The following is a 24,048-nucleotide window of genomic DNA, read 5'->3' as shown; positions in this document are numbered from 1 at the left end:
GAAGCTTACAACTGCATCTATAATATTTCTTAAACTACATCCTGTGTACATGGATGTTTGCATGTTATGTATACTTCTTATATTGTCTGAAATCTTTTGCATTAAGAAATTATAAAGACATTGGAATTAAAATAAATAAAATAAATAGCCACACATACACACAAAAATAAAGTACATATGATGAAATGGATAAACTTAAATAGTTTTGATAATTTCTTCCCCATTTCAGTGAATTTTGGGATATATCCCACATAAGACCACTACTCATATAAAATAAACTTAGCATACTATGTCAATTATCTTTTTAAATGTTTATCTCCTCCCCTAGGCCATGAGCAACTTCAAGGCCCAGAAAAAGCATTCAGAAAATGTTTGCATAATAAATTAATGGTATGAACAGTACATATACAGGTTTCATTTTCCTAACTTAAAAACTGTTTATTTCCAAATAAACTGACCATAGTTTGATCTCTATAGGAAACAACTAATGACCTAAGAAAAATTAACTTGGCAAAGCTGCATCCACTGTTGTTCACTAACTAATATTAATAATTATCCACATTCATTAAAAATGTTAGCACAAGGCTCAGTCTTCCTTTCCATCCCGAGTCATGCCATTAGGCCAACTTCAGGGAGCACATAAGAAATTCAACCAACGTCTTAGGTTTACAGTTCTCTGGCCTCTTTAAAATCAATAATCTTTAGCACCATTTCATTTTGACTTGCCAACTCCCAAGGCCACATCCTGGCCTTTATCATTCATCACCTGGAGCTTCTCGACTTCTGAAGTAAAATACAAATGTCTCACTCTATGATCACGGCCACACTGCAAGGTCCCTCACTCCCTTTCTCCCACTCTACCTGCTCCTCAATCTAATTGAGTCAACCAATCCTCAAACCCCTTCATTTTCTCCTATTAACCACTATCCACAATGGATGATATGGTTGAAGATCCTAACTATGCTTACAACCAAGTCCTACAATCCACTTCACTCCTATCCTTTTCTCCCATCTGCCAAGAAAAGCCCCCAAGTATATACTAATGTTACAATCTACACTAACTTCCTGAAGAAATCACAAGTGGTCATGCTTGTATTGTTTCAGAATCAGCCTCCAAACTCAGCTAAGTCCTCAACAATCAATTCTTTTTCTTATCCTTGGCCAGCTCACACTTTTATTCTCTCTTCAGTAACTATTCCAGGCCTTCATCACTCCCCTCAAACTCTATGTCACCCTAGCCCAACTTTTACTCTACAATCTTTGTTACTTCATCAAAAAAAGTTAATCCATGTGATGCACTTTCCCTCAGCTTTCCAATTTCCCATTACAAATTTCTTGAAATTCTAGTTCATATCTCACATTATCTCCAGACTTATAAAACATAATGTCCACCATCTAATAAAAGTCTACTCCATCTACACTCTTAACTCTTTTCTTCTGTCCTCCCTAACACCCTGCTTCTCTACTCATCCCTGTTCTACTCTGTCCTCACCATAGACCCTCCTACCACTCCAACCTAATATAGTCAAATCCTGTGCCAACTTAAAAAAGAAAAAAAAAATCTTTGACCTTGCATCATTTTCTAATTACTATACAGTTCCTCTCCTCTTCTCATTCAAATGTCATCATTCCACTGACACAATTTATGATAAGGACATCTTATTTCAGTTTCATCTTACTGGGAAAGTTTCATCTTCACAGTGGAATCATCTTCCTCGCTTTGCAACTCTATCTTTAGTTTTCACTCTACCACACACCCCTGGTTTTCCTTGTACTTTGTGGCCATTAACTCTCTGCCTCCAGTGTGGCCTCCTCTACGGTAACATTTGCTGGGATCCTCCCTGATCTCACCCACCCTTGTATTTTCCACAGTAAAGTGAAGACCTCTCAATCCCTATTTACAGCTCAGATTTCTTTTTTTTTTTTTTAAGATTTTATTTATTTATTCGACAGAGATAGAGACAGCCAGTGAGAGAGGGAACACAAGCAGGGGGAGTGGGAGAGGAAGCAGCAGGCTCATAGCAGAAGAGCCTGATGTGGGGCTCGATCCCATAACGCCAGGATCACGCCCTGAGCCGAAGGCAGACGCTTAACTGCTGTGCCACCCAGGCGCCCCTACAGCTCAGATTTCTTCCCCTAAGAAAGAAAAATTCAAACTCCTATACTTATCAGTGGAACTTGTATACTGAGCCTTCCCATAGGCACCACAAACTCAACATAGTCAAAACATATCTCCCTTTCAAGACTGAGATAAGCAAAAAAAGCAGGGAGCTCCAAGGGCCAGTCCCTTCACAGAAATATTGAAAAAATAAGCAAAAACTGTCAGAATCTGATTTTTCAGAACTCTAAAATAATCAAAGGGTTATAGCAAACAGGCAAACACTGAAACAAACAAACAAACAAAAAAAGGTAATGTTAAAACAGCAGGAAAGCTTCACAGCACTTTTACTTTCCCTTGCCCCATCTCCCAACCTGGCTCAGCAGTGGTCTCAAAAACAGCAGCCTGTGTTCTGAGTGTGAGACACTGGTCCCTAGTTCTGGAGAGAGCAAAGTGGATCGTATTCTCAGAGAAATGTATTTGTTTTGACCTGTCAGAGCCGCGTGAAGGACTGATGCAAGGTGCTTATCTTTTGCCTAACTCAGAACTCCCTCAGGGTGCAAAAGGAGGCATTCCTTTAAAATAAATAAATAGATAGATATTTTTTAAAATTGTAAGCAAAAGGAAGAAGCTGCTGTCAGCTGGGGCAAAAGAGTATAGTTGAGGCAAACAATAAAGCACTGAAAGCCTGGGGAACAAAGCTGGAGAGCAAGTTTCTTGGGAAATTAGGGCATTTCAAAAAGCCACATTTATTATGTAATTTACAAAGTCAAAGGAATGCTCATGGCAGGACACATGCTCTGAGACCTGACAATACCCTACCCTAAGCTTTGACCTGGCTGATTTCTAGGCTTAGCACAAGAGAGTAAAGACTAAGACACGGTTACAAATGGCCTAGCTAACAGTTAGTAAACACTGGGAAATGTTTATCTTTTTGTCTTCTTGTTTTCCCTCCTTTATTTTTATTAAAAAAAAAATTGGGGGGGTTCCTGGCATTCAAGAAAATCACCATTGAAACATTAGTTGAACACAGTCTAAAAGAACAGAGACTTCAGAGAGCATACATGACAAATACAGACTTTACAAAAAAGTCTTTTAAAAATCCATAAACAAATAAAAGCCACAGTCCACAGCAAGAAACAACTCTGAGAAAGGAAAAGAATGTGATTTCCAGAGATACCATATTATACTATTCAAAATGCCCAGTTTTCAACAACAAAAAAAAAATCACAAAGTAAGCAAAGAAACAAGAAACATTCTAGAAGAAATAAACAGAAACTGTGCCTGAGGAAGCACAGACATTTTTTAAATTAAAAAAAATTTTTAAATAAATATTTTAAATAGACTGTCTTAAATATGCTTGAAGAGCTAAAGGAAACTATGGACTAAGAGCTTAAAAAAAAAAGGCAAAAAAAAAAATCTCAACAAAAGACAATATCAATAGAGACAAAAATTATAAAAAGAAACCAAACAGAAATTCTGGGGCTGAAAAATAAAATAACTAAAATGAAAAATTCACATGAGGGTATCAATAGCACATTTGAGCAGACATAAGAATCACTGAACTTGAAGACAGGTCAACTGAAATTATCTAGTCTGAGAAGAAGAAAAAAGAAAGAAGAAAATGAAAAGAGCCCAAGGGACCTGCGGGACACCATCAAGTACATGAACACAGACATAATGAGAGTCACAGAAAGAGAGGAGAGAGAGAGACAGAAAGAATATTTGAAGAAATAATGGCAGAAAACATCCAAAGTTTGATAAAAGACATGAAGCTACACATCCAAGAAGTTCAATAAGCTCCAAGAAAGATAAATGCAAATAATCCACACTGAGACACATCAAACAGTTAAAAGACAGAAAGAATCCTGAAAACAGCAAAAAGAAGTGAATCATTACATAGAAGGAAACCTCAATAAGATTAATAGCCAAATTCTTAGCAGAAACAATGCTGGCTAGAAGGTAGTATGATGACATATTTAAAGTGCTGTAGGAGAAAAAGTGCCAACTAAGAATTCTGTATCTGTTAAAATTATCCTTCAAAAATCCTTAATTTCTTTTTAAGGCACTTCAAGGCAAACAAAAGTGGAGGGATTTCATCACTAATAAATCTGCCCTACAGAAATGCTAAAAGGAGTCCTTCAAGCTGAAATGAAAAGACCCTAGACAATAGCTAGAAGACATATGAAGAAATAAAATTTCAGCAGGTAACTACCTGGATAAATATAAAAACCAATGTCACTGCATTTTGGTTTGTAACTCCTCTTTCTGTTTCCTATACGATTTAAAAGACAAATACATTTAAAAAATTGTAAGTATTTCAATGAGTACACAATGTATAAAGATGTAACTTTGACAATAACAACATAAAGGAGGGAGACAGAACTGTACAGGAGTTGAGCTTTTGTATGCTACTGAAACTAAGTTGACATCAATTTAAAGGCCTTCGTTATAAATATGGGATATTAATTGTAATCCCTATGGTAATCACTAAGAAACTATCTAAAAGTATACACGAAAGGAAATGAGAAGAGTGTCAAAACAGTACACTAGGGGCGCCTGGGTGGCACAGCGGTTAAGCGTCTGCCTTCGGCTCAGGGCGTGATCCTGGCGTTATGGGATCGAGCCCCACATCAGGCTCTTCTGCTATGAGCCTGCTTCTTCCTCTCCCACTCCCCCTGCTTCTGTTCCCTCTCTCACTGGCTGTCTCTATCTCTGTCGAATAAATAAAAAATCTTTAAAAAAAAAAAGTACACTAAAAAAAATCAATTAATTTAACACAAAAGAAGGAGATAATGGAATGNTGCTTGTGTTCCCTCTCTCACTGGCTGTCTCTATCTCTGTCGAATAAATAAAAAATCTTTAAAAAAAAAAAAGTACACTAAAAAAAATCAATTAATTTAACACAAAAGAAGGAGATAATGGAATAAAGAACAAAAAGTTATAAGACATACTTAAGAAAACACAATATACCAAAACTTGCAAGATACACCAAAAGCAGTGCTCAGAGGGCCTATATAGCTATTAAAGCCTATATCAAAAAAGAAGAATGATCTCAAATCAATAACCTAACTTTACACCTTAAGGAACTAGGAAAAACAACAATGACAACAACAAACAAAATCCAACACTAGCAGAAAGGAGGAAATAATAAGGTGGAGATTAAAAATGGAGAATAGAGGGGTGCAGTCGGCTGAGCAGCTGACTCTTGGTTTTGGTTCGGGTCCTGATCTTGGGTCATGGGATTGAGCCCCACATAGGTCCCCATGCTTAGCATGGAGTGTGCTTGAGATTCTCTCTTCCTCTCCCTCTGCCCCTCCCACTCATGCTCTCTCTCTCTAAAGTAAATAAATAAATCTTAAAAAAAAAAAAGAAATGGAGGGGCGCCTGGGTGGCACAGCGGTTAAGCGTCTGCCTTTGGCTCAGGGCGTGATTCCGGCGTTATGGGATCGAGCCCCACATCAGGCTCCTCTGCTATGAGCCTGCTTCTTCCTCTCCCACTCCCCCTGCTTGTGTTCCCTCTCTCGCTGGCTGTCTGTATCTCTGTCGAATAAATAAAATCTTTAAAAAAAAAAAAAAAAAAGAAATGGAGACTACAAAGACAATATAATCAAGGAAAATAAATTCTGGTTCTTTAAAAAGATCAACAAAATTGACAACTTTAGCTAGACTAAAACCAGAGAGAACATTCAAATAACTAAAAATTAGAAAGTAGAAACGTTACCACCAATCTTATAGAGATAAAAAGGATTACTGTACACTAACAGATTACCTAGCAAAAAATTGACAAATTCCTTGAAGCACACAATTTAACTAAACAGACTCAAGAAGAAAAAGAAAATCTGAAAAGATCTATAAGAGGTGAAGAGATTGAAAGAGTAATCAAGCATTTTCCAAGAGGGGACTTGGTTAAGCATACGCCTCTGGCTGGGGTGGTGATCCTGGGGTCCTGGGATTGAGCCCTGCATCAGAATCCCTGCTCAGCTGCTCAGTGGGGAGTCTGCTTCTCCTTCTCCCTCTGCCCCAACCGACCACTCATGTGCTCTCTCTCTCAAATAGATAAATAAAATCTTAAAAAAAATTTTTTTCCAACAAAGAAAAGGCCAGGACAAGATGGCTTCACTGGTGAGTTACATCAAATTAACACCAGTCCTCAAACTCTTCCAAAAAATCAGGAAAGGAACACTTCCAACCCATTCTTTCACAAATATTATTGTGATGGCAAAGTCAAAGTTGCACAAAAAAAGAAAACTACAAACCAATAGTTTTTATGAATGTAGATGCAAAAATTTTTAACAAAATATTAGCAAACCAAGAGCATTTATTTTTTTTTATTATGTTATGTTAGTCACCATACAGAACATCATTAGTGCCAAGAGCACTTTAAAAGGATTATACACCATAACCAAGTGGGACTTTTCCCAGGAGTGCAATGGTACTTCAACATATGAAAATCAATCAAAGTAATATACCACATTCATAGGAGGAGTTAAAAAAACAAAAACATGATCATCTCAATTGATACAAAAAAACCCATCTGAAAAAATCCGGTACCATTTCATAATAAAAATGCTTGGAAAACTAGGAATAGAAGGAAGCTTCCTCAACATGATAAAGGGCATTTATGAAAAACCCACAAGTAACATAATATGCAATAGTTAAAGACTGAAAACATTCCCTTTAAGATCAAGAACAAGACAAGGATGCCCACTTTCATCATGGACATTCATCAGAGTATGAGAAGTTCTGGCCAGGTCAATGAGGCAAAAGAAAAAATAAGAGGCATCCAAACTGGAAAGGAAAAAGTAAAATTGTATCTATTCTTCTATGACACAATTCTGTGTATGCAAAATTCCAAAGAAGCTACAAAAAAACTACTAGAGCCAATAAATAAATTCCGCAAAATTACAGGGTACGAGATCAGCACACAAAAACTGGTTGCATTTCCATAAACCAGCAATGAACAATCCATAAATACAATTAAGAAAACAACTCCATTTCCAATAGCATCCAAAAGAATAAAATATATAGGAATAAATATAACCAGGGAGGTGAAAGATGGTACACTTAAAACTACAAAATACTGGGGCGCCTGGGTGGCATAGCGGTTAAGCGTCTGCCTTTGGCTCAGGGCGTGATCCCAGCGTTATGGGATCAAGCCCCACATCAGGCTCCTCCCCTATGAGCCTGCTTCTTCCTCTACCACTCCCCCTGCTTGTGTTCCCTCTCTCGTTGGTTGTCTCTATCTCTGTCGAATAAATAAATAAAACCTTTTAAAAAAAAAACTACAAAATACTGCCAAAAGAAATTAAAGACTTAAATAAATGGAAATATATCCCATGTTCATGGATTAAAAAACTTAATGTTGTTAAGATAGCAATACTATCCAAGGCAACATACAAATTCAATATAACCCCTATCATAATTTTTTGTAGAAAGAGAAAAGTTAATCCTTAAATTCATATGAAATTTCCAGGGGCTTTGAATAGTCAAAACAGTCTTGAAAAAGAACAAAGTTAAAGAACTTTCCTATTTCAAAACTTTCTACAAAGCTACAGTTATCAAAAAACTATATTAATGGAATAAGGACAGACATACAGATTATTGGAATAGAATTGAGAGACCAGAAATAAACCCATAGATCTATTGTCAATGGATTTTTTTTTAAGATTTATATATCCAGGGATGCCTGGTCAGTTGGTTAAGTCTCCAGCTCTTGATTTTGGCTCAGGTCACCGTCCTGGGATGCAGCTCCACATTGGGCTCCGTGCTCAGTGGGGAGTGTGCTTTGGGATTTCTCTTCCTCTCCCTCTGCCCCTACCCCTGCTCATGTGCTCTCTTCCTCCCTAAGATTTATTTATTCATTTTTTGGGGGAGAGGGGCAGAGGGAGAGGGGAAGAGAGAATCTTATGCAGACTCCCTGCTGAGCATAGAGCCCAACGTGGGGCTGGATCTCATGACCTCAAGACCATGACCTGAGCCGAAAGCAAGAGTCAGATGCTCAACCGAGCCAGCCAGGCGCCCCTAGCCAAATGAGTTTTTACAAAGATGCCAGGACCATTCCGTGGGGAAAGGAAAGTCTCTTCAACAAATGGTTCTGGGACAACTGAATATCCACACCCCAGAGAACAAAGTTGGACCACTACCTCATACTATGCACAAAAATTAACTCAATTAAAAACCTAAATATAAGAGCTAAAACCATAAAACTCTTAGCAGAAAATATAGTGGTCTTCAGGTCCTTGGATTTGGCAGTAAATTCTTAGATATGATACCAAAAGCAGACACAATAAAAAGAAAAATTGATAAACTGGATTTCATCAATATTAAAAACTTCTGTGCATCAAAGGACATTTCTAAGAATGTGAAATAACAGACTACAGAATACATTCACAGGAGAAAATATTTACAAATCACACACATGGTAAGAACAATCTAGTATCCAGAATATATAAAGAAAACTCAGGGGCGCCTGGGTGGCACAGCGGTTAAGCGTCTGCCTTCGGCTCAGGGCGTGATCCCGGCATTCTGGGATCGAGCCCCACATCAGGCTCCTCCGCTATGAGCCTGCTTCTTCCTCTCCCACTCCCCCTGCTTGTGTTCCCTCTCTCGTTGGCTGTCTATCTCTGTCAAATAAATAAATAAAATCTTTAAAAAAAAAAGAAAGAAAAAAGAAAACTCTTATAACTCAACAACAAAGATAAGCTACACAAATAAAAAATGGGAAAAATATTTGAACGGTCATTTCTCCAAAGAGGATATGTAAATGGAAAAAAGCATGAAAAGATTTTCCATATCAGTAGTTATTAGGGAAACGCAAATCATCAAAACCACATTGAGATATCATTTCACACCTAGTAGGATGGCTACAATTTTTAAGATTTTATTTATTTATTTGTCAGAGAGAGAGAGAGAGCACAAGCAGGGGGAGCAGCAGGCAAAGGGAGAAGCAGGCTCCCCATGGAGCAAGGAGCCCGATGAGAGACTCCATCCCAGGCTCCTGGGATCATGACCCGAGCTGAAGGCAGATGCTTAATTGACTGAGCCACCTAGGTGTCCCTACAATTTTTTTTTTAATAGAAAAAAACAGGTGTTGGTGAGAAACTAGAAGCCCCACACAATGCTGATACAATTGTAAAATAATGCACTGGTTGTGGAGAATAGTTTGATGTTTCCTCAAAAAGTTAGACACAGAATTATTACATGATCCAGAAATTCCATTCCTAGGTATACACCCAAAAGAACTGAAAACATGTACTCAAACAAACACTTGTTCACAAATGTTCATAATATTCACAAGAGCTATTCACAATAGCCAAAAACTGGAAACAACCCAAGTGTCATAAAGTGAAGAATGGACAGATTGTGGTATAATCACAAAATAAAATATTATGACCATAAAAAGGAATGAAGTATTGATACATGCCACAACATGGAAGAAACGTGAAAACACTGTTAAGTAAAAGACGTCAGTCACAAAGGAACACATACTGAATATAGCTGACCTTGAACAATGGAGGGAATTAGGGGCACCAACCCCCTACGAAACTGAAAATCCATGTATACCTTTTGACTTGACCAAAACTTAATTACTAATAGCCTACTGTTGTCCAGAAACCTCATGAATAATATAAACATTTGATTAACACATACTGTATATGGAATATATATCATATACTGTATTATTACAATAAAGTAGGATAGAGAAAATATTAAGAAAATCATAAGAAAAAGAAAATATATTTACAGTATTGTACTGTAAAAAATCTGCCTATGAGTGGATCTGCACAGTTCAAACTTGTGTTGTTCAAGGGTCAACTTTAATTCCATCCACGTAAAATATCCAGAATAGGTAAATCCAGAGACAAAAAGCAGATTGGTGGTTGCCAGTGGTGGTGGGGAGGGAGAAATAGATATGGGTGATTACCTTTTGAGGTGATGAAAATGTTTTGGAACTAGAGAGAAGTGGTTGTACAACAGTGCAAATGTACTGTCACTGAATTATACACTTCAAAATGGTTAATTATGGTTATATGAATTTCACTTCACCTAAGGAGATAGATAGGTAGGTAGATAGATAAAGATTTTATTTATTTGTCAGAGAGAAAGCGAGCACAAACATGGGGAAGAGCAGGTAGAGGGAGATGTAGGCTCCCCACTGAGCAGGGAGCCCAACGCTGGACTTGATCCCAGGTCCCTGAGATCATGACCTGAGCTGAAGGCAGATGCTTAACCGGCTGAGCCACCCTGGTGTCCCAGGATATATTTTTTAAACTGATCCCCTCAAGCAAATGAAACACATATATACTGCAGATATAAATATAAGCTAGTGTAAGCATTTTGGAAAATAATTTGACATTATCTAGCAAAACTGATAATGAACATACCCCACGACCCGGCAATTCCATTTAGGAAAATCTCTCAGTTGATGACACCCACTTACCTAGTCACCTACTAAAAACTAACAAATATCCATGTATTCTCCTCTGTCACATACTATATTCAGTTCATTTCAACAAACTGACATTGACTGTTTCCTACCATGTGCTAGCAGACACAAAGATGAACAAAACCTAATATCTCTGCCTCACAGAGCTCACAATTTACCGAAGGCAAAATAAAAATTAGACACATAATTAAAATATAATGTCATAAGCACAGTAAGAAGGGAAAAAACAGGATGCTATTGGAGCACATGGATAGACAACTAACACAGACTTGAGAAAGTCTGAAAGTTTCCTGGAAGAAGGACACCCAGCCTAAGTTCTTAAGGATACATGGGAGGAGTCAGACAAGTGAAGGGAGACCAAAAAAAAAAAAAGTCTAATCAATCACCTAATCATTACTTTTCTTTTTTTTTCAGTTTTATTAAAACCATTGCTTTTTTAATCCCTACTATTACGCAGCAGAAGTAAACACATCATCACTGACCTAAGAAAGCCTCCTAACCGGTATGTTCCTTCCAATAGTTTCCAAAGTGAACTATGTGAAAGATCTGATCATATCACTCTCTTGCTTAAATCCATCAGTAACTACCCAAAATACAGAATAAAACCTTCTCCCCACACAGAATTAAAGCCTCGTTGATGTGATCCCTGCCTGTACCACGTCCTGCCTCTTCTTCTTACTTGATTCCGCTTATATTTATCCACATATATCATTCTATTTCTCACCAGAAAGCATTTGCTTAGTATTTCTGATTCCTTACTTACATTGCTAACATACGAGTCCTCAATACATGTTTCTCAAAGAAATAAATGAACAGATTAAATCACAGCAACAGCTGTGATTTATTAAGCACTGATGATATACCAGGTACCCCATTAGGTGTTGTGTACACATTCACCTCTAATTCTCACAAACACCTTGAAAGCTAGGTATTAGTAGCCTCACATCAGGAAAAAAATCACTAAGGCTCAGGAAACATTAGGTAACTTACGGAGGTTACAAATCAATTAAGTAGCAGCTCCAGAAGTGGGACTTACATCGGTTGGATTCCAAAATCAGTGTTTTTCTACTGCATCAAGCTGCCTCCCAAACTACTCTTAAATATTCTATCTCTCCAAATATTAGTGCATCTTACTATTTATAAACTGCCTTCCCCAATGTGAACATCAATTAGAACTGTCTGACTCTAATTGTGTTAAGATGTGCCAAATGTTGCTTCAGGAGTACTAACCCGGTTCCCAAAACATAGAAGTGACAAAGAACTAATAATTATTAATAGCCCAATCATTCCAATAAAACAATCCCTGTCAATCACCTATCTAAAATGGGGGGGAAAAGCAAAGTTTTTATTTTGTATGACAAGATTGAAAATCACCTTACCATTTCTTAATTCTTCATGTAATACACATTTTAGTTTGCTTGAGAGTGGAATGAAAAACACACACTCCTTATCACAAACATGTAACTGCCCTCAGGAGGCAGATAGTGAAGATACATGCTTCCTATGTACTTAGAGGTTAATATTTGATTTCTCATGTACCCACCACATACTGCCCTACTATAACACACGCTGTACTAGCAGACACAACATGAGCTCTACTGTATCACACTAGGTCTCCTGATTATCCAGTCTGCTAGCATGAAGGCCTCCCATGCTTACACTCCTCACCCCGAAATAAAATATTCTCCAAAAACCTAAGACCCAGCAGAATTAAAAATTCAAACTGCTATGAATGTAAAGGTTAAGCAACGCTAACAAAGCTTCAAACATCAAATGGAAAGGAAGAAAAGTAGATAAAAAAGGAGAAAAGAAATCTAGCAAATATTCAGTACCTACTATATACCAAGCACTGTACTAGATATTTCACATAAATTATTTCATTTAATAGTAGGCTGCTAACGTTGCTTGAGTAACTGAGAAAAACATGATTTTACATTCCAATTTTGCTAAAATTAGTCCTGAGAGGGAAGGTAACATGTAAGGAGAGCAACCTTACTTGTTGTTCTTCCATTATTTGCACCATTTTAATGGGATTTTTCTATTAATCTTTGACAAGCCATGAAATTTTATATTTTCACCATGACCAACCCATGAAATTTACCAACTTTGCCCATGATTCATACCAGGTCATAGTTATAATGTCTGCTATGCATTTTAGCTAAATAACCACTGAAACTTCTCCCTTTGGACAGAATGAAAAATCTGCCTATAATTAAAGCAGGAATTGTTAACTACAAGCAGTTAAAGTTTACAGCATTGTTTGACAGTTGCAAAGATAAGCCAGTAAAAAGCCTGAGATGCTGTGTCTACCTGTACTTCCCACACATTTGAACAATAGTGTGATATCTCTTAGCATCATAAAATCAATCTCAGATTAGGTAATGAAATATGCACCAGCCTTTTCCCAGAACCTTTGACAAATCACACACAATCCTAAATCTTCATAAATCACGATTAAAGACAAGTATATCATCACCAATGCATATATCTTCCCAAGCCTGACCCAGAGACTAATGAGAAAAGGCCTAGACTATCTCATCTGATTAATTAATTCAAAATGTCTGCTGTTATTCAAATGTGAGGCTGGTATTATTTGAATAACACTTGACAGCAGCGCCTGAAGATATCATTTCTGATTTGTGAAGCTGCCGCTGCATAACTGATGATAGTTTATGAAAATGTTCCAATGAAGCTGCTTTTCTTGGCACAACTGTGAAAGATTTGCCAAAGAGGTGGTTCTTTTTTTGTCAGCAGTTGATGTTGCTAATGTTGTCAAATATTTTCAAAATACATAGTCTCTGGAGTCTTTTCTCCTTAAACATTACCACAATAGCAGCGTTTCCACCTTCCAACTTTGATTTGCCTGAACACAAAATTGCCTTACAGAAGCCCTCTCTCCTTTTTGAGGATCTAAACAGCACCTTCCCAGGATTCACTGAGTCCCTCCAACTAGCAATTTTTTACAAAAAGGACTTTGACACTGCTGGACTGAGCTTGAGGGACTTTTTTCCCCCTCAACTAAATATTATTCCTTCTTTACAGAATGTCAGAAGGAAGACCGTAGGGGCACCTGACTGGCTCAGTCAGTAGAGCATGTGACTCTTGATCTCTGGGTCGTGAGTTCAAGCCGCACACTGGGTGCAGAGTCTAAAACAAAAGTGGGGGCGGGGAGGAAAACCATAATATATCTTAAAGTAATGTAAGGGTTTTTTTTTTTAATTGAAAAGCAAAAAATAAATATTTTTAAAAGCCTAAATACTGTTTTCCCCTTCAAAAAAAATATTACAGCTCTGTAAAAATGCAATAAATAGGGCTAAAAGAACCCGAGAATCAACATTATTTATGTTCTGATCCACTTTTTACTTCAGAGATTTTTCAATAGTTCACACTACATATAGCAATATCAGAGCATACCACTGGCAGATTCTCCAATTGATAGGCCTTAGTGTTATTTCTGAACTCAAATTTTCCTATTTCGCTATTCTAGTGAAGAGCACAAAGACTCCTCAGAGATATGTTAAACACCTTGCAATGTGCATCTCCTTACCATTCAATTTCTTCTTCCCTGACACTTAAAATCCACTTGCTTCTAGAAACCTTCTCCATTTATAAGCCCCCTCTATTTCCTCTTCTATACAGTACATTCCATCTTTCAATACTGTGAAAACAACATTAACACCTAACGAATTTGATTAAATGGGCCAATTCTGCTTTTAAAGACACATTTAGTATTTTCAAATAGTAAATATTAAAGCTGAATGAGACCTTAGAAATCACCTAGTCCAACTCTTATTTTGTAAATAATCACTCTGCAACTTCCTCGGACCCCAGGAAGCTTATGCTAGACCTGTGTAGCCAAAGTGCATCTGTTGATCTCTCCTTTTGCTTTTATGTGTGCAGTCAAGAATGATTATAGGGTTTCCACTTTACAAATGCAAAGTTGTCTTAACTTTGAAGACTATTCAGCAGAACATCGTATTCGTATAAGGCACTTAATAAATACTCCCAGAGGACCACAATAATGGCTTAAGGATGTATTGTTACCTTCAGGAGTAGCATAATAAAAATCCACTTCTTTTCAGGTAATTGTTCCATACAGATATTGTACACAAAAGTAAAATAATGAACTTAGGACAAGTTATATTTTATATGTAGTTTACTTCTCAAAAGGTGACACATGGATCCCTGGGGGTTCCTGAGACCCCTTCAGGAGTCCACAAAGTCAAAATTATTTTTACAATACTAAAAGGTTATTGCCCTTTTTTACTGTGCTGACATTTGCACTGACAGTACGCAAGTACAGGTACATGAAACTCCTGATGCCTTAGCAACCAAGCAAGGCAATGGCACCAAATTATACTAGCAGTCATTGTATTCTTTACCAGGAACTGGAAAACGAAAACAAAAACAAAACAAAAAATCCACAACACCAGCTTCACTCAGAATGTCCTTGATGAAACAGTAAAAATTATTCCTCTAATTATGCCTTGAGTACATGTCTCTTTATTATTCTGTGTGACAAAATAGGAATTATACACAAAACACTGCTGCTGCAATACTGAGTACGAGAAAAAGCACTTGTGCAACTGAGGTCCAAGCTGAACTAGCTGCTTGAAAAACAAATGACTTACAAACTACGGTTATTTCAACTTACGTATTTGGAAGACTTTTTTTGGAAAATTAACTTCCAGGAAAATAACTATTGTTTTTGGCACTAATGATAAAAATTCAAGTGTCAGTGAAAAAATTAGAATTTTCAAACACTGTATTGTGTTCACCACTGTGAGTGTGACAGCTTCCCAGTACTTAACATTTTTTCTCATAAATTTCATATAATATTCACAAATGTAATTTTTTGCATTGTCAGACTTTGTTTATATTTGAGTATAGNTACAAATGTAATTTTTTTTTGCATTGTCAGACTTTGTTTATATTTGAGTATAGCTGACACACAATGTTACATTAGTTTCAGGTGTACAACTTAGTGATTTGACAAGTTTATACATTACGCTAAGTTCACCCACNCACAAATGTAATTTTTTGCATTGTCAGACTTTGTTTATATTTGAGTATAGCTGACACACAATGTTACATTAGTTTCAGGTGTACAACTTAGTGATTTGACAACTTTATACATTACGCTAAGTTCACCCACAAGTGAACATTTGTCTCAACACATTCCTCTTACAGTATTATTGCCTAAATTCCCTATACTATGCCTTTTATACCCACGATTTATTCATTCCATAACTAGAAGCCTGGGTCTCCCTCTCCCTTTCACCCATTTTGCCCATGCCTTAACCCCCATCCCCTCTGGCAAGTTGTTGTTGTTTTTTTTTATTTACAGGCCTGATTCTGCTTTTTGTTTCTTTATTCATTTTTATATGAGAGGAATTATATGGTATTTGTCTTCCTCATTAATGACTTATTTCACTTAGCATAATACACTCTAGGTCCATCTATGTTGTCTCAAATGGTATGATCTCATCCTTTTTTATGGCTGCATAATATTCCTCTGTGTGTGTGTGTGTGCGCGTGTGTGTGCATGTGCCCGTGCGCGGTTATCCAACAAATGTAATTTTATCTTACATAATGAAATGTGTTAACATTTGGAAGAAAAACATAATTCAATGAACCAATATTTTCCAAATGACCAAGACATGATGTTACAAAATCATGCATGGGTAGAAGAACCATCAAAGTGCAAACTAGACCAACAGATTTTAATGAAGCAGAGTAGAAAAGTTTAATGTGGCTTCAGATTCCACATTTGAACTAACCTTTAAGAAACTACCACTTGTCAAGTTTTGGAGTAGTATCAAAAAAGAACATCCGTAATGATTGGGAATGGCTGTTAAAATACTCTTCTGGGGCATCTGGGTGGCTCAGTTGGTTAAACGTCTGCCTTTGGCTCAGGTCATAATCCTAGGGTCCTGGGATCAAGCCTCACATCAGGTTCCCTTCTTGGCGGGGAGCTATTTCCCCCTCTGTCCCTCCCCCTACTTGTGCTTTCCCTCTCTCTCTCTCTTAAATAAATAAATAAAATCTTTGAAAAATAAAATAAAATAATCTTCCCTTTTTCCAATTATATATCTGCATGATGTCAAATATCACTTCATATACATCAACCATATGACAATGGACTGAATCAGGAGCAGATAGGAGAATCCAGTTGTCTTCTATTAAGCCTGACATTAAAAAAACTTGCAAAAATGTAAGATAATGCCATTCTTCTTACTATTTTGTTTTGTTTTGGAAAATGCTATTTAGGATAACATGTAAAGAGTTGATAATTATAATAATGTTATTTTTGTTATTTAACAAGTTTACTGGCTGGCTCAGTCAGTAGAGCATATGACTCTTGATCTTGGTGTTGTAAGTTCAAGCCCCACACTGGATGTAAGGATCAATTAAAAACAAAAATGTTTAAATAAAAGTAACAAGTTTATAATTTGTAAAGAAACTTAATAAATATTTTAAAAATTTGTTTCAATTTCTAATACAGTATATATGGACACATATTAAACCCACTTAAACAAAAATTCTTTTAAGAGCATGAGGGGGTCCCAATATCAACACAGAATTTTCCTCAAAAATCTTCATTTAGGGGGAGCCTGGGTGGCTCAGTTGTTAAGCATCTGTCTTCGGCTCAGGGCGTGATCCCAGGGTCCTGGGATCAAGCCCTGCATCGGGCTCCCTGCTCCGCTGGGAGCCTTCTTCCTCTCCCACCCCCCCTACTTGTGTTCCCTCTCTCGCTGGCTGTCTCTCTCTCTGTCAAATAAATAAAAAAATTCTAAAAGNCCTCTCCCACCCCCCCTACTTGTGTTCCCTCTCTCGCTGGCTGTCTCTCTCTCTGTCAAATAAATAAATAAATTCTAAAAGAAAAAAAAAATCTTCATTTAGGAAAGTTTAACATATTAAATACAATTTCCTATCCAAGAAATCATTTACTTAATTTATATATACAAGATCTGCATATATTTTAAAGGAATTCTAGCATGAAGCAAAACTTGAATCCCTAATAAAGCACCAGGGAGCAAAGAAGCTGCCAATAAGACAAATTCCCTTCCTTACAAGGAGCTTACACTACCTAGAGTGTAAACCAATACTTTTTTTTATTACAGGTCAACAGATGCTAATTGCTAAATAAGTCCCTTAACAACCCACATCCCAAATTTCCCATTTCCCTAACTCCCTGTCCTTTGTTTCCAGGTCTACCAGAACCTGAGTCTCATTGCTAGCTTGCTCTTTCCTTTCATGCAATTGTTCTATTTCATATTCCTGATCCTTTCCCCTCAATCCAACCAAACATTCACTAGACTGAAGAGATCAACGGTGCTCTGAGTGTTTGCAGAACCACTAGAAAGAAAGTAAACCCATTGGCTTCCAAGGAGAAAGTGGACTGCAATTATAAAGTGGGACAAAATATGGGTTAAAAAAAAAAGTCAATCTTTACAAAAGCAGTTCTTTCTTTTTTTTAAAGATTTTATTTATATATTTGACAGAGAGAGACAGAGAAAGTGCACAAGCAGGGAGAGTGGCAGGCAGAAGGAGGGAGAAGCAGGCTCCCCGCTGAGCTGGGAGCCAGATGCAGGGCTCAATCCCAGGACCCTGGGATCATGACCTGAGCCCCAGGCAGAGGCATAACCGCATAACCGACTGAGCCACCCAGGCACCCCAAACAAAAGACGTTCTTAAACTGAGGTCCACGGTCTGCATGAAGGATCCATAATTATTTTCAAGGTTATCTATAAACTCTCTACAATTGTATTCAAACTTCCATGAGTAGGTGCGTGTTTTTTTTTTTTTTTTAGGAAGTGGGCAATGTATCCATTGCTTTCATCCCATTCACAAGGGAAACTATAAACAAAAAAGATTTCAAAATTCCTGCTTTATAGCTTTCTGGAGTACTACAGCATAGATATTTGTGAAAAGCAGTTCTGACTTACTAACTACTAGATAGAAGAAATAACAGATATTTGAATTATATGGCTTTTTAAGAATAAAGACAAGATAAGAGTAAAATATTCATCAAATAGTTGTAAGCTTTCCATGTTTTAATGATTTTCTTGAAGCAAAATATTCAGAAATTAGCTTATTACTAGCAAATGAGATTTAGACATATACCTCAACCAAAGAGCTACTATCTAACTCACCACTTAGCATGCACCAAATTCACTTGTCATTTGAAATGGTCTTCTGGTACTGCAATTTAGGAAATCCATGACATAATTACATCCAATGGCTTTTCATTATAAATATTTAGGGTTGTGCTTTTTAACTATTTCAAATTGCACTAAGGGTTACAGTCAGAAGAACAAATCCATATAAAATACAATATCCCATATTTTTTTTTTAAAGATTTCATTTATTTATTTGAGAGAGGAGAGCGTGAACGTGAGCAGGGGAAGGGGCAGAGGGAGAGGGAGAAGCAGACCTCCCGCTGAGCAGGGAGCCCAATGTGGGGCTTGAACCCAGGACCCCGGGACCATGACCCGAGCTGAAATCATATGCTTAACCAACTGAGCCACCCAGGCACCCCATATCCCATATTTTTACACCTGATGAGCCACAAGAGATCCTTGGATGGTTCAAAACAGGAAGTAAATAGTTCAACAATGACAACAGTACAGATAAGTTATGTAATTAAGCTAAGTCTAAAGGACAAAACCTGTAGCAATTGAGTAAATGAAACCTTACTATATTCTGTGTTCCCAATCATAATTTTAAAACTAGCATTCATTTCAGTAACTCATAATCATTATACTTCTTTATTTAATCTTAGGTTAATCTTGGACTAGTCAAATCCATGTGACCAATCTGTCAGCTCTGAAGATAATTATTAAATTTATCATTAACTTAAACATGAGATTTTTGTACCTTATAGATAGAAAACTCAGTCATGAAACTGTACAGTCTAAAATGAATATAAATCAATCATTATGACAGAAGAACTTATTTGAGAGTCAAAATGAACAAAATATTCTGTGTCAGCAAAATGTCTCTTGTCAAAATCTACTCTCTAAGATTTCACTACACTGTACTAAAACAAATGTCCTTCCCAACTCTATAGAGAAACAAGTATTAAATCATCATAATTCAAAACTACTATTTGGAAATACACAAATATTTCCTAGTTATGAAATAGATTGCTTATTATCATACCTAGTTTTAAAGTAAAAATTTCAAAGGTGATGATTTTTTTTTTTAAAGATTTTATTTATTCGACAGAGATAGAGCCAGCGAGAAAGGGAACACAAGCAGGGGGAGTGGGAGAGGAAGAAGCAGGCTCATAGCGGAGGAGCCTGATGTGGGGCTCGATCCCATAATGCTGGGATCATGCCCTGAGCCGAAGGCAGACGCCCAACCGCTGTGCCACCCAGGTGCCCCTCAAAGGTGATGATTTAACTTCAAACATGTTAACAGGAGTTTCACCACAGATTTTTCTTTTTTTAGCATAAATATTACCATTAATGATAGTAATGGGAGAAGTAATAATATATATAAATTACTTTTAATGTAATTTGCATATAAATTACTTAAGATCCAGGTAAGTAGCTACGGCAGTTTTCTTATATTGTATGTGGTTATTACAGTTAAGATAAATTTCTACATAAAGGACTAGAAGAATGTAATTTCAGATTTAAAATATTCAGCAGAGGGGCACCTGGCTGGCTCATGATCTCCCAATAGTGAGTTCAAGCCACTAGCCATAGAGCTTACATAAAAATAAGTAAGTAATACATAAATAAATAAAATACTCAGCAGTTACACATCAGATAATGTGTCGAGAAGGCATTTACTTATTTAAAAACAAGTTACTGAGCATGTTCTGTGTGCTTAAAAAAAGACAGACCATTCCTGCCCTCTAGTAGCTTACAGTGTCCTAGAGAAAAGAAAACTAAAAAAAAAAAAAATTAAAAAAAAGTCTTTTCATTCCTAAATGAATCTTTGGAGCATACCACTATCAATATCAACTTAGCCCAACTTTATCCAATGAACTTCAATGACCCAGAAAACATCAAGATTTTCAAATTATAATAAGAATACGCCATTCTAAGTAGAGATAAGTAAAATCTTCCATTATTTTCCTATTAGGTCATAATTTAATACCCTTTCCTTTATCTTATAACCCATACAGACCCTTCTTTATTTCTCATAGCTTGCTAGCTCAATAATCAACTAGAGATTTTGTCCACCCCACATTTTACTTCAAAGTTTTAAAATGAACAAACAAACAAAATTAGGGATAAATGGGAATGGCAACACAAGTCCCAAGTTTTAAAGACTACACATATTTCTCAGTTAAGAATGTGCCTGTAAAAGATCTGCAATACAAAGCACACATATACGCACACACAATTCTTAAATGCATTGAAAAACGTGGTATGATTTATGCTCATTTCCCTTCGACTTGCTTCCTGCCCTTAATAAAATGGGCTCACCAATGACCATATTATCAAACATCAGGGAGGGTTTGGTACTTCAATTTTACAAGAACTAATTTCTTTAAAATACAAACAACTTTAAATTATGTCATTTATGAGAACCTGTGGCCAGGTTCAAGGTCTACAAATATCTGTTTTTAGAGCCTCCATAAAGAGGGTCATTACAGGATTATCAAATTAGAAATAATGCTATTTTTATTTTATTGAACGGATTTTTTTTTTTTTTAGATGGTTAAAAACTCAACCTTCACAGTAGTTGTCAAGTATCCCATGTCTAGGAAACCAGGCAGGGGTAACAGAATATCTAGAACCACCAGTGCAAAGAGAAGAATAGTGACTTCTCTGTATTTTCTTTTAAACTATAATTATATGCTCACCTGTGAGTTCTAAAAAACAAAATATAAAATAGGCTTAAGTCTACCTACCATAACTGTCCCTGAAAAACAAACCTTTTCAAATAATCAGCAAGGTCAACTCTAAGGAATGATATAAAACTCTAATATCCTAAGGTTCCAAGAAGCATTTCAGATCTTAAAATAAAAGCTTTATCCATGAAAAATATACAGCTTTTTTGAAATTCTAACAAAAAAACTGAAACTTTTTGCAAAACAATATTTTTCTTATAGCATGTAGTTTCCCCTAAAAGGCGATAAACTCTTTATTCTTGCTTTGTGCCTTAAGACATAATCTGCTTTTATCCTTTAGCAAAATATGAACCAGCTACTAGGCTGACAATGCCAAGAACCATGACAAAATGGATTATTAATGAGAAACTGAACTCCAGAACTCTATTAATTTATGTCTTCCTGTCGGATCCAAAAGATATATCAGCCTTCTCACTCAAAAGAAAAAAATGCCAACACTGTACTTTGTTTTAAAGTTCTCCACAGATGAAGAATTCATTATCCAAAGTACAGTTCTGTTATTTCAGGCTTTCTTGTAGAATAAAGAATCTTTATCAAATGGCTAAGAAAGCTGCTGACAAGTGCAAGTACCTTGCAAAATATATTTACGTCAAACATTCACTGAGAAAAACGGGGGAGGGGCAGAAGAAAGGTGAAAGGCCCTGCAACACTCCTGCCCCCATCCTATGCCAGCAGTCTTTAGAAAACTAAGCCCTTTTGATTCCAGTTACAAAATGGTAAGCAGCATTAATACAACTGCATGTTTGTGGGCTTTTTTAATTCCTAATTACACTAATTATTCTGACATGAAGGGAAATGATCTAACAAGTGAAGAGAAGAATGTGTGATTTCTTTATGCATAAACAACAATGTTTAAGTGACATAAAATATCCTTTTAAGCTTTCATAAAAAAAATCTATCTAATCTATGCTTATCATAATATTTATGAAATAAAAAAAACAGAGAGAAAAAATTGCTATAATGTACTCTGTGTGACCTCTGCTTTCTACAGAGAATGAAAACAGCCTTTTGCTTTTCAATCCCCATCAAAGTGGAGTAAAAGGAGGGACAGCGTTCCCGTGCTCACTGCCATTAATCATTGCTTTCTTCAAGCAAGTGCGTATTAATTTCTGTCATCCCAAACATCATCGAGTATTGTTACAGCACCGTTCACTCCTCATTCACCACCAGTTGTTACCAGTTTCCCTACACTGAGCAGAGACAGGGTGAATCGTGTGGATTTCAGTGTTAGAGGCCTTTATCCCTGGGGTGCTGACACCAATTAAGCCATTTCAAGAAGAAATGAGAACAGGCCCAGCCCTTCCATGTAACAAGAGCTTGCACCTAGCTTTGGCAGGTTGCCATTTCTCTAGCTTCACACTATAGAAATACTCTTCTCCACATCCTTTTGAATGATTCAGGCTGTTTACATGTAATCGGCAACAATATCTTTTTGTTCATTTCTTCAGGTTCAAACTTAATGCCCAACATAACCGAACACAAAAGACTGGGATAATCTAGATGGTCATCTAGAAAGAGGAATACGATTATTTGCAGAATCATGAAATTCAGGTTAGGAAATAAAAACATATATCCTCTTTAATTCTGTGATAAAATTTTTTAAAAAGGCATTTCGAACAAAAATTAGAATGTAAAAGCTACTGCTTTTCTCAAGCTGGGTTAACTGAAGATAAAACATTTTATTCCATTAGCTCAATTTTAGCACTGTATTTGCTGAAAGAATTCATATACATAGGAATATAAACCAGATACTTCTAGCGTTAATGGCAGAGTTTGTGTCCAGTTTAAAGAAGCGTATTATCAACACTGTATTGACATTTGCTTTCCTTTGGAGTCTTTGGTCAGGCACTAAAGGCTATGCTTTGTAAAAGGTTACCTCCAACTCCAACAAAAATCTGCTCAAGTAAGTTTAATTAATATCATTTTTGCATCACTAAATATAGAGATCCATCAAACTCTTTCACAATATTGTTGATTTTTTTGACCGCTTTAGATCTAATCATTCTCCTTGTTTTAGACATTTACATCTGCTTTTAAGTTTTTATGGTTGCCTGTTGGCAGGCAGCAAAGTGGAGCTGTCGATGTTACTGCAGAATAATGCAAGGTTTGTTATGAATTAAATATTAGAAACCTTAACACAGCGGCCAATAAGAATTATTTGCCTTATTAAAGCAGCAGAAGACGCTGATTAAATTTTCATTGCATTGCAGTCTTTTTCCCATTTCTGCTTTCAATTCATCATTCTAATGTATGAAAGGCTCGCCGAATAATGGCAGGGGGACTTAATTTCTGGAATGCAAATATAGCAAAGAAAATACCATAAATACCCTCCCAGAAAACGTTAAACAGTCAGTTCTAATTAAGTGAATACTAACTAAGTAAATATTCTCTTAAAGGGAAAAAAATAACTCAAATGTCAAGAATTCAAGAAGCAAAGCACAATTACCTGTATTACAAATATATAACAGATACACATTGTGGGTGGACTGTATTTTTTTGGAAACTACTCTTCTTGCAATCAGTTAACTCTTTTGCAGGCCTTAAAGCACTGTAAAAGAAAGGGAATACAGCTATGGTTGTATTCGGCTTTGCATAGTTTTTGAAAATTTAATCATTTTTATAAGAAAT

The 24,048-nt window shown here is 36.5% G+C and overlaps 1 protein-coding gene across 4 annotated transcripts in view; it reads right to left on the bottom strand.

Annotated features, from left to right (window-relative positions):
- PBX3 (PBX homeobox 3) overlaps positions 1-24,048 on the bottom strand; it is a 209,201-nt gene that overhangs the window by 169,427 nt on the left and 15,726 nt on the right. The window lies entirely within an intron of this gene.

The sequence above is a fragment of the Ailuropoda melanoleuca genome, chromosome 7 (genome assembly GCF_002007445.2).
Source record: "Ailuropoda melanoleuca isolate Jingjing chromosome 7, ASM200744v2, whole genome shotgun sequence".
Lineage (NCBI taxonomy): Eukaryota > Metazoa > Chordata > Mammalia > Carnivora > Ursidae > Ailuropoda > Ailuropoda melanoleuca.
The sequence above is the reverse complement of the archived record's forward strand: the minus strand, read 5'-3'. Positions and strand labels throughout refer to the sequence as shown.